Raw genomic sequence first — 10,757 nt, forward strand, 5'->3', positions numbered from 1 at the left:
GACCCTTACATTGCTGTTTTTTTAACAAACACACATAAACACAGACACATGCACACACACGGGTACAGACCCAGAAAAATATGATAATGTTACATACAAAGGAAATTGTCATGAGAAAATTCCCAGACTAGTCAGACCTATATTGTTTCCCCAGAAGTACCGACCAGCTTCTAACATTTGTGTATCAATGTTTGCGATTAAACCATAATATTTGCAGTGTCAACAACAACAACAACAACATGTCCCGGAAACGGTGTCAGTAACACAGCTGCGCGCGGGACCTGGTTTTCTACAAACCTGGGCTTTATGCAATCGCTATGGAGTATGTTAGGACCAGTTTTATGTTTATGTTAACAGTAAAACAAACAAATAAACAACCAAACAAACCTTGCCGATGCTGGTGCGGCTGTTTTCCCTGGCGGGTACCACGGAGATCTGTGTGACCGGCATGGGGCTGCCACTGCCGCCTGGACACTCGGAAAATCCCGATAAATCCGTGCTGTGGTCGGCCCTTCCTGCCGTGTGGGGCCCTGGCGGTCCGACTGGGTCCGTATGGCAGGTTTTCAGCGCATATTCCCCAGGTTTGGCGGGATGTTCACCCCGGCTCGGAGCTGCAGTAGCCGGGTATGGTTCTGTTGAGACCCGTGAGAAAAATGGCCGGAAAGACTCCCGAACACTCACAGCAAGGGGAAACCACGGGACGTTTCTACACGAATCCTCGCCTCTTTCCGTGTTTTTTCCACCGTTCCTGGGGGCAGGGAGACCCTAGGAGTTCCGTGACGCCATTTGGAGGCTGTTTGACGTGAAATCGGGGATATCTGAGGGTAAATGTGCTCACATCTGTGCTGACATCGTCACACAGTCAGAATGGTGGCCATGGACGGGACCATGTCTGTGCACGGGAGGGGGGAACAGGCTGTACCATCTGTACACTACAGGGGGCACTGGACGAGCGGATGGGGTAAAGACGGCAACAATCCTTCTTCTTCTTCTTCCTCGGAAGCCCACGTTCAAAACATCGATCAAAATGCCCAGAAAAACCTCGAATCAAGAATTCTGGTGGGTTTGTTAAGCAGGAATGCAGGAAAAAGACATACATTTGGAAACGATAACGTTAATAATGTTACGTAACCGGCCCCAGGGAACTTGAAAATGTCTTCACAACTAAAAAAAACAGTGTTTTACTTTTTTTCAATTAATTTTTTTATAAGTGCCTAATATCTACGTAATACAAATAGATCAAGCAACTACATAGATTCTCTAAACGTCACAACAAGCAAACTTGATTCTTGCTTAGTCAACTCAAAATATAATATTATAACAGTTAAGTTACCTCCTTGATCTAGACCTAGTTCTACTAGTACTAGTAACGTTGGTAGTGTATTTTGTACTGCATGGTGTTCTTTCTGGATGTCCCATGTACTTGTTTATCCATTTCTGTCTGTCTATGATTATTCGCATCTTTGAGGTGCACGTGTAATTTTATGGGTAAATGACGCGATGCATGATTAAAACTTTATGTATAGTAAACCGAGTAGTGTGAACAAAGCCGATATGAAGCCAGTCGTGTGCTTGAACCTTATTTATTCATGAGAAGCTCAAATCGGCCTGCAGGCCGCTTTTTCTGAGAACATGAGGGAGGTAAAGGCTGACATAAACTTGACAACGGAGACACAGATCCCATTGAGTCCCAATGAACCTATCAACATATAATTGGACTAGTGAGAGTCCTACATGTAACAACAAAGATTGAGGAAGTAATTTAGTAATGAAGATGTTTTGCGGAACTGTCTTTCTGGCCAAAGACTTTTTTACTGCGGGACTTTCCGCTGCCATCCCCGCTATACGTCTGTTAGCTAGCCTTTTGTGTCAGTCTATTGTCCTATCGCCAGCCTATTCACACCTGCAGTTTTGTCCCTACGGTAAGGTGTACGGCTTCGCCGCTCGCACGTCAAGCCGATCAGGTATCACCCAGACAAAGTCGGGTTTTGTTCAGCTGTGACGTAAAGACATACTGGGTTGGGCCGGGGATTTTATTTCTCTTCACCTCCTGGGCAAAGAGGAACTGATTTTTTTTATTGTTGAGCCTTCCTGAAAGGTCTCAATTTCAAGTTCAACGAGATAGCTTTTGCTGTTGGGCTGTTTTTGACGATTTCTTCCTTTACACTCACGATTTTTAGTAGGCGGACTCGAAACCTCGACTTCGCTATTTTTTCAGAAGCTTTGGCCGTTCTGATTTCACTTGTGGCTTTTAGCAGTAGTTATGACACGCATGGAACATTCTTTTTTTCACGTGCTAATAGGGTTCTGTTGTCTTATTAATTCTATACTTAATGGTTGTTCGCCTGCTCAGTAAGCTAACTGGCTGGGCGCTTCATGTCCAATCAGAAAGTCCGTCTCGCCTCCGGCCTGTTTAGTGCTGTCTCACTGCGGGTAATAGGGGTACTGCAGAAAGGCCTGGGACGTGCGGAAGGTTTTGCTAGATAAACTGGGCCCAAGGAAAAATGAATGCGTGCTTCCGGTTAAATGAATGACATCTGGGGTGCTGTGGGGTGGGTGTCACTGGCAAGGGAGTTTAAACAGAGAGAGAGAGAGAGAGAGAGAGAGAGAGAGAGAGAGAGAGAGAGAGAGAGAGAGAGAGAGAGAGAGAGAGAGGGGGGAGATACAAAGAGAAAAAGAAACTTTCCAGCTATCGACCCTATGTTTTTCTTGACCAATATCAAAAGAAAACGTTGATTTTCTAGGTCACTGGCGTGCAATTGTTAAAGGTCACTAGTTTGGAAAATTGCTTTGTAGTGTTTAATGTCTGCCTGCCTGATGTTGGCATGCCTGTCTCATCTGGGCCCAGGAAAAATAGATTGTGTGTTTCTAGTTAACTGAATGACATTAAGGGGGGAGGGGCGTCGCTGGCAAGGGAGTTTCAATACATAGATGACCATAGATAGAAAGAGAGAGGGCCTAACGACCCTATTTTTTTCTGAAAAGGTATCAGAAATACAACATTATTGATTTTTCTAGATACTTGCCGTAGAATACATTGAAGGTTACTGGTGTTCAAAAATTGCTTCGTAGTCTTGCAATGTCATGTCTGCCTGAGTGTTGGTATGTCTGTCAGAGTTTCTATAGTGCCCTTCTTTCATGTCCTGCCAGGGGGCATTTCTACTTGATGAGTAGTGGCTGCCTTGTCTGTAGGTTAGTCCTAGATACAAGCCGGGTTAAAGCCCCTGTCACACACAGCCGACCATGGCCTCCCGACCTTCTCCAGACCATGGTTGGGAGTTAAGCCCCTGTCACAAAAAGCCGACCATGGCCTCCCGAACCTTCTCCAGACCATGGTTGGGAGTTAAGCCCGTCACACATAGCCGACCATGGCCTCCCGACCTTCCCCCAGACCATGGTTGGGAGTTAAGCCCGTCACACATAGCCGACCATGGCCTCCTAACCTTCTCCAGACCATGGTTGGGAGTAAAACCTCTGTCACACATAGCCGACCATGGCCTCCCGACCTTATCCAGACCACGCTTGGGAGTTAGGCCCTGTCACAAATAGCCGACCATGGCCCCCGACCTTCTCCAGATCACGGTTGCGAGCAATGTCATTTGTTGGTAGAAGGTGGTAGGCGAGCTACCCAACTAGTTTCTATGTCCTCTAATACTAGTCTGCGACAGCAGTCTATAAGTTGAAAAACCAATTATGGATATATAAAAAAATGCCAGGATGCGATCGGTGGAACGAACTAGACCTAGAATAGGGTACTGGATCCCAAACCCAGCGCCAACCTTGTTTGGGAAGCTGGTCAGGAGCAAAGTCGTGGGAAGGTCATGAGCAGGTGACGGGAACTTGACCTTCAGCAGCCCGAAGCCCAGACAGCAGGCTGAGGTCCCGGATGTAGGTGGTCCATGTGACGTATAGATGATGACGATGTGAGGGGTGATTTATAAAAATATTCCAGATGTAGGTGGTCCATGTGACGTATAGATGATGACCATGTAAGGGGTGATTATATTATTCCATTTTTTCTACTTTAGGGTCTGCTACAGGAGAGTTCGTCATGTCAATGGGGAATAAAACACACGGACACAGATAGAGCATTTCCATACACTCACAAGGATGTCTCGCTCGGAGAACTCACGGCAAGCTCAACTCTCTGGAATAGCACTCTATGAACTAAAATGTTAAGTTTGTAATATCATATCATTATGACAGACCGTTCTGTTGGATACAGCCGCCGCACGACAGTTTCTGACAGCACCGACTGTGCACCCGGCCTAGACCAATCGAATGGGGACGGTCCTCGGGAATGTGAACAGGCCTCTACAAAAGCGGACAGCCCTCGACTTTCACAAGCGGACAGTCCTCTTGGAAAGGGGATGTTCATCCCTTTATAAGCATACAGTCCTCGGAAATCGGACATTCAGAGGACACCCCCGCCGGCCCGTGGATTCGTCCGCATGTCTTTGCTTGGGACAGGCGGAAAAGGCTGCATTGTTGATGGTCTCCGCTCGGCCGTTTGGTGCTTCCTTCCAACTTAACCTCGCGTCTCTCAAGCGTTCCTTTCTGTCTTCAAGAGTGGTTCTCTCTGTCTCAAGAATGTTTGGAACCTTGTTCCTTTGTATCTTAAGGAGATGACAGATTGCAAGTTCAGCGACTTTTCTTAACCTACCTTATTGCCAGTCTCCAGGCACGCGGCGCGGCAGCAGCTGGTTATATTACACCAAACGACTCGTCACACCTAACACACGTCACATCTATCTACAAGCGTTCTTTAAAACTACCCAGAGAAGATGCACCTACTGTGCTTGATGATGAAAAATTCCACTCTTCGATAATTCTGGGAAAGTACGAATTTTTGAACACATCGATCCTAGGTTGGTAACTCTGGCACTTGAAGGCATGACTGCTTCTTGTTCTTTTTTTATTTTTTTTTTGAGCTGGTACTAGTATTAAAAACTTATCAGTTGCAACGTCCACCTTGTTCTCAAGGGTCTTGGGGTCGTGGGTCGGGACTTGCATCAGGAAAACCTCAAATATAGACAAAGATACGACCCACATGTTTATTTATTTATTGAGATTGCAGGCAATGCTATTCATGGCAAACCCAGGCAGCTTAGCCTGATATGGGGTGCCAACGCGTACACATATTTACCGTTCTCTTAGAATACACATCATTAAATCAAATGAAACAAAAAGATTAAGCCAACAGACTAACCTTCTTGAGTAGAACACAAGTTAAGCTTGATATATAGGTTTGGAACTTGGGGGTCAGAGGTCTAGTCTACGTACCAGTCTCGTAGAATACACATAATTAAATCAAATGGTTAACGTATACTTCAAATGAGACAAAAAGATTAAGCCAAAAGACTAACCTTCTTGAGTAGAACACAAGTTAAGCTTGATATATAGGTTTGGAACTTGGGGGTCAGAGGTATAGTCTACGTACCAGTCTCGTAGAATACACATAATTAAATCAAATGGTTAACGTATACTTCAAATGAGACAAAAAGATTAAGCCAAAAGACTAACCTTCTTGAGTAGAACATAAGTTAAGCTTGATTTATAGGTTTGGAACTTGGGGGTCAGAGGTCTAGTCTACGTACAGGTAACTATCAACTTAACAGATTGGAAGCTACAGACCAGATTGGTCTGAGTTTTGTAAAGGAAATGTAGGTTTCAAAGGCAGTAAATGCTTGTTTGTATAGTTGTCATGTCCTGCCAGCCCATGGCCATGTACGTAGCTATAGTACAATAGACTTCGTTAGACGATCTTTTGTGAGCTGGCGACAGTGGCCGCTAATTAAGACACCGCGCTGGTTGTTATAAAGCGGACAGTGTAGCAGATAGTGTTCAACAGTTTAAGATGACGAACCGCAGGAACACGTTTTGTCCTTTATCTTCATGTTAGCAGCACTACAGCCGCGTCAAACGTTATTACAGAACCGCCGCCTGGGGTTTTTCACTCAAGTCCTGTTCCCAACCGCAGGTCAGATATAGTTCAGTGTCCTCTTACGCAACTGCAATTTCCCGTCTGTTGAAGTCCGACCTTGCCAGCGGTCCTTGGGCTAGTCGGGCAGCCTTGGCCGTATTTTAGACTGCAATCGGGCCAATGATTAAGATAGCTGTAGTTTTTGACATGTGGAAGGTCAAATTCCAAAAAAGAACAGAAAAATGTAGATCTTGGGGGCTGAGACAAAGCCAGACCGCCATACTGGGGATATCAGTGTGTAAAGCTAAGGGCACAACCAACAGTACGTGCATATACCTGCTGTCTACGTGCCAAAACGTGGGCAATCTTTGGGGATCCGTAACTGGTAAGTACCGCCTCCGTACGAACTCGTAGGGAATCCGACCGATTTTGGAGCACTCAGACACGCCGTAGAACTTTACGTGCAGGCACAGGTTTGTGTGCCATCGGGCTGCGGATTCACCCCCAGTACGTGCCAGTACGGGCGACGAGCCTGCCCTGTACAGCCTGAACGTTTTCAGAAATACGTGGTGGACGTGGTCTACCCAAAAAGCGTACGGAAAAATTGCACGTACGGCAGGTAGTGTCCTTGGCTTGTCTGACCTCCTGCACGTCAAGCCGATGTGACCTGCCTCGTGTGAATTTACTGTTTTTAAGTAAAAGAAAGGTTTTACTTCTGTCGTTCTGATGTGAAATTGTTGGGCAGTATTTGGGTGTTGTCATTACCGTAAAACAATTTTTAAGGCATCTTCTATCCCACAGAGCATGACGTCACACGCACGTGACCTGTCTTGTTAGCAGGCTGGCGCGCGGCCCTGTCGTCTGCACTGGAACAGAGCGTTGCCAAAAAGCACTGGGGCACCCAGTGTCGACGTCAATGGCGCGAAAACCTGTCGGTCGTTCGTGTCGTCTGATTCTGAGGGAAGCTGTCCTGTCGTCTGATCTGGAACCTGGAGGTGCCAAAAATCACGATGTCAATGGCGCGAAAGTTTGTTGGTCGTTTGTGTCGTCTGAGAGAAGTGGTGCCAAAACGTACCTGGACAATCAGTCAGCTAGCGGGAAAAGAGAAAAGCGATCGGTTGGAAGTATCAAAACATGTCTGCTCAATCTAAAGACGATGTCTTCACGACTTACGAGCCTGGAAAAAAGAAACCGCAAGGAAAATTTCGTGCTGACGTGAGGTCATCCGGAGGTCAGGCGATCACGTACTGCTTGTGTCACTTGAAGTGCATCCAGATGACATTCATCAAAGCTAAAAATTTCAAGGGAAATCCTTTTTTTCTACAGTTGTTTAAGAATCCATCTAGCATCGACATTGTCACATTGAAATTAAGTTTTGTTAAAAGACCTTTCAGCTAGCTGCGGTAACAATGCCTTTGAAACTAAGGTTGTTGAAACGAAGCTTTATTAAATTAAGAGACTTCCCATCTAGTTGCAGCTTTGTTAAGAGACTTATCAGCTGTGAAAAGTGCCCTCGCTTGACCCCCTGAATGTGACCGCATCGCCGTAAATCATTCTAAACTGCTCCGCCCGGAACAGGCCGTCAAGTTCGCGTGATTCGAACATGGCGCCTCGGTCCGCCATCATGGCCTTGGCTCGACAGGTCACCGGTAAATTTAAACCCGACGGCCTGTCAATCATCTGCCGGCAAGGGGGCGTGGCGGGTTCGCCGCAAGGGGAGTTTATATTGTCGACCGGTCCTGAAGACTGCCCCACTATCGCTGAAGACACACACGGAAAACCTCGCAGAAAAATGGCCACCTGTAGACCACATTTCCGCTTGCTTCTCTTCCTTGCCGCCATCGCATCGGAGCTAGTGGCAGTCTACGCTCAGGTAGGTAGTTAACAGTGGAGCTTTGATGATACTTTAATTTGCTAAACCTGAGTGTGTTTTTCATACTTTCGTGACCTGTAAGAAAATATGTTCCCTGAGAAAACGACGTCTACACCTGTATAGGCGAAGAAAGAGAGTTTGCCGCTAACGGCTTGGGCTGAGTTGAAAGTTACCAAATTTCGCGAACTGCGGCGTGTGGTCCGCGTTTCAAATATAGGCACACTTGATCTTGCTCCGGTAATACATTGGGGCTACAGCACGCACGTACCGAGCCTTTATATACTCGTTATCCGCTGAGACGATCGCTTTACCCGGTGGTGTTGGCGGCTATCCATGCGGCCTCACAGTGCCAACGCTGTCTGTAGTGTCTAGTGAGAAGACGTTGAACTCGCTGTCTGAGTGATTCCGCTGTTTTATGGGGTGTGGAAAGAGTCTTGTGCCGTGGATGGCGAGGAAAGGGGGCGGGGTGCCTCAGCACAGGGAATCTGGCGCGTCAGCACAAAGCACAGCGACTGCAGGTCTGCGCTGCGATCGCGGAGAATCCACTGTGCAAACAAAACCATAGAGGAAGAGAGATTATTTTGTGTTTTTTTTTCTCTCTCTTTAAATAATACTTTTACATCTTGTGTATTCAAATCATAAAATGAAGTGACTGAGGAAAACATTTTGGTCGTTCAGCGATCACCATCTCGTCGATAGGAGGGCAACAGAATACCATTAGCTTGGAAACCGTTCGCAGTGTTTCGCAGACTTGTTAGCACACGACCTTGCTCATGACTTATTCCCAACCATGGTCTACAGAAGGTCGCCAGTGGGCGTGGCCACATAGGTCGTCGTGCGATCGCTAAGTTCGGGTATTTTGAAGGACAAAAACGTACGTCTCCTACACAAAATGGTATTTTAGATCCATGTCGGTGGTTGCTTCTGTTACGGCCTGCTTGAAAATCCCACGGCATTAAAATCGTACCGTGACGATCGCACGACCTATTTGACGCGCCCCTACTCGACTAGCAGAGATTTGACTCCGATTGCTTTTTTGGGGGGCTTTTTTTGGGTCAGGCTTTCTATTGTATGTCCCCTTATCCTCCCTCATGTTCGCCGGCGACATGTGAGAGTTTTAAATGATAGCCTGTGGTTTCTGCGGTAGACCCGGGCGCTGCCATGACGCGTGGCTCCCATCTCAGTGACGTGTGCTCCCCGCTGCGGTTACCCGGTCGTGACCGTGGGTTTGTGCCCGACTGGGGGTCAGGGGCTGACAGGTCCCTCCATGTTTCACCGCCCGGTGACGTCACGCTGAATTTCCCGCGCTCACGCGATCTTCCCGCCACATGCTCCTCTCACAACCCGGCTGGCCGCTCTCCAAGCAGATGGGCGGGTTTGCTTTGTGTCGATCGAATGGAATAGTCGTATTTTTCGATGTAGTGTACGCCTGCGTTTTTATGTATTGTGTAACGTTAGGATTATCATAGACTGTGTTGAGTAGGGACAGCCATGCGTGTGTCATGTGTCCTGCAAATCCAGCTGTCTTGCTACAGAATAGAATCCTCTTAGGTGGTTGGTTCCGTCACTGCAGCTTGAAACCACTGTCCGTAGACTTGGTGTACTCTGTTCCCTCTTTTTAAATACAACGGATATAGGTTACCCCCGCGTGTATTAAGGCGAACTAGTGTTACAGGTCTTGCATGTGCTAATCGTCTGCGATGTCGTGTTGCAAGAGAGGTCGGCCCAAAAATGGCAACAATGTGGCTGGGGCTTAGGCGAGCATAGCTGTGAGACAAGTCGGCTTAGGTCGCTCAGATGATGTCAGTTCTGTTACATAACATGTGTCTGATAGTGCTGATATATGGTGTGTTATCTAACATGTGTCTTATGGTGTTGATGTATAGTGCTGTTAGGGATCAGTCACATTGCGCGAATAACGGTCGGGCGACGAGTCTGCGGTATGAATGACATCTTCGACAGTAAAATAATACGTCTGGTGTTTTTGTCGATTCTTAGGGGGTCGTCGACAATTTTTAGAGTCGGCCGATGCTCGCTGTGCACTAAGATCTGTTCTTACGCCAGCGACATGTCGCCGGCGATTTTGAGGTCCAAGTGTTGGGCAAGCATTGACCGACTTATTGATCATCGGCGGCAAATCGGACGGCGCACGCCCGTCAGTCGGGCGAGTTTCGGCAGAGATTTATCGACAGGAGATTGCAGCTGCCTCAATGTCAATTTTTAGACGAAAAATACGCGCGGTCCTCTGTCGATCTTAAAATCGGCCGACCTTCCAGCGATCAAGACAACCGAAGCTCGTGCCACATTGACAGGGGTCTCATTCGCTGTAACACGAAGAAGACGAAGATCACAGCAGCAAAAAATATCTGGAAACATAAAAATTACTCAATCCCTGAAACAGAGAAGCACCTGAAAAATCATTCCTGGTTTCACAGATATTATAAGAGGCCCGATCACTGGATTGACACACACGTGTGCGCAGTTGGAACTACGTCACCGCTTCCTACTAACGGTGTCCGGCAGGTCCGTTTGAAACCCGACCCCTGTGCTGACGTCACCGGCGACATTAACCGCGGATATTTATTCTCCCAACAGGGATATTATTAGTTGAGGAGTTAAGAATACGCCATGGTAACCTCCACCCAAATGTGAAGTTCGGGCCATTTTTTATTTGCTCACTGGTGGCTCTTCTCAACCTGACACGACCCCCCCCCCCCCTCCAGCTCAATCTACGTCCCATCCGAGGAACGTCTCGAACCAATTAAAGCTATGCACTCATTTCCTTTCCTTTCCCAAGGGCACAACACTGGAGTATATTGCCGTTGTTGCCCAAGTTGGTTGTTGCCTGTCCTATGTTGTCCGGGAGACGACCTATGACCTTAGGCTGGGTTGTAGGTAGGTCAACAGGTGTCAAACAATGTGACTAGCGCCGACCCCGTCAAGGACAGGACCTTCCTCCTG

Source organism: Branchiostoma floridae, chromosome 3, assembly GCF_000003815.2.
Source record: "Branchiostoma floridae strain S238N-H82 chromosome 3, Bfl_VNyyK, whole genome shotgun sequence".
Taxonomy (NCBI): domain Eukaryota; kingdom Metazoa; phylum Chordata; class Leptocardii; order Amphioxiformes; family Branchiostomatidae; genus Branchiostoma; species Branchiostoma floridae.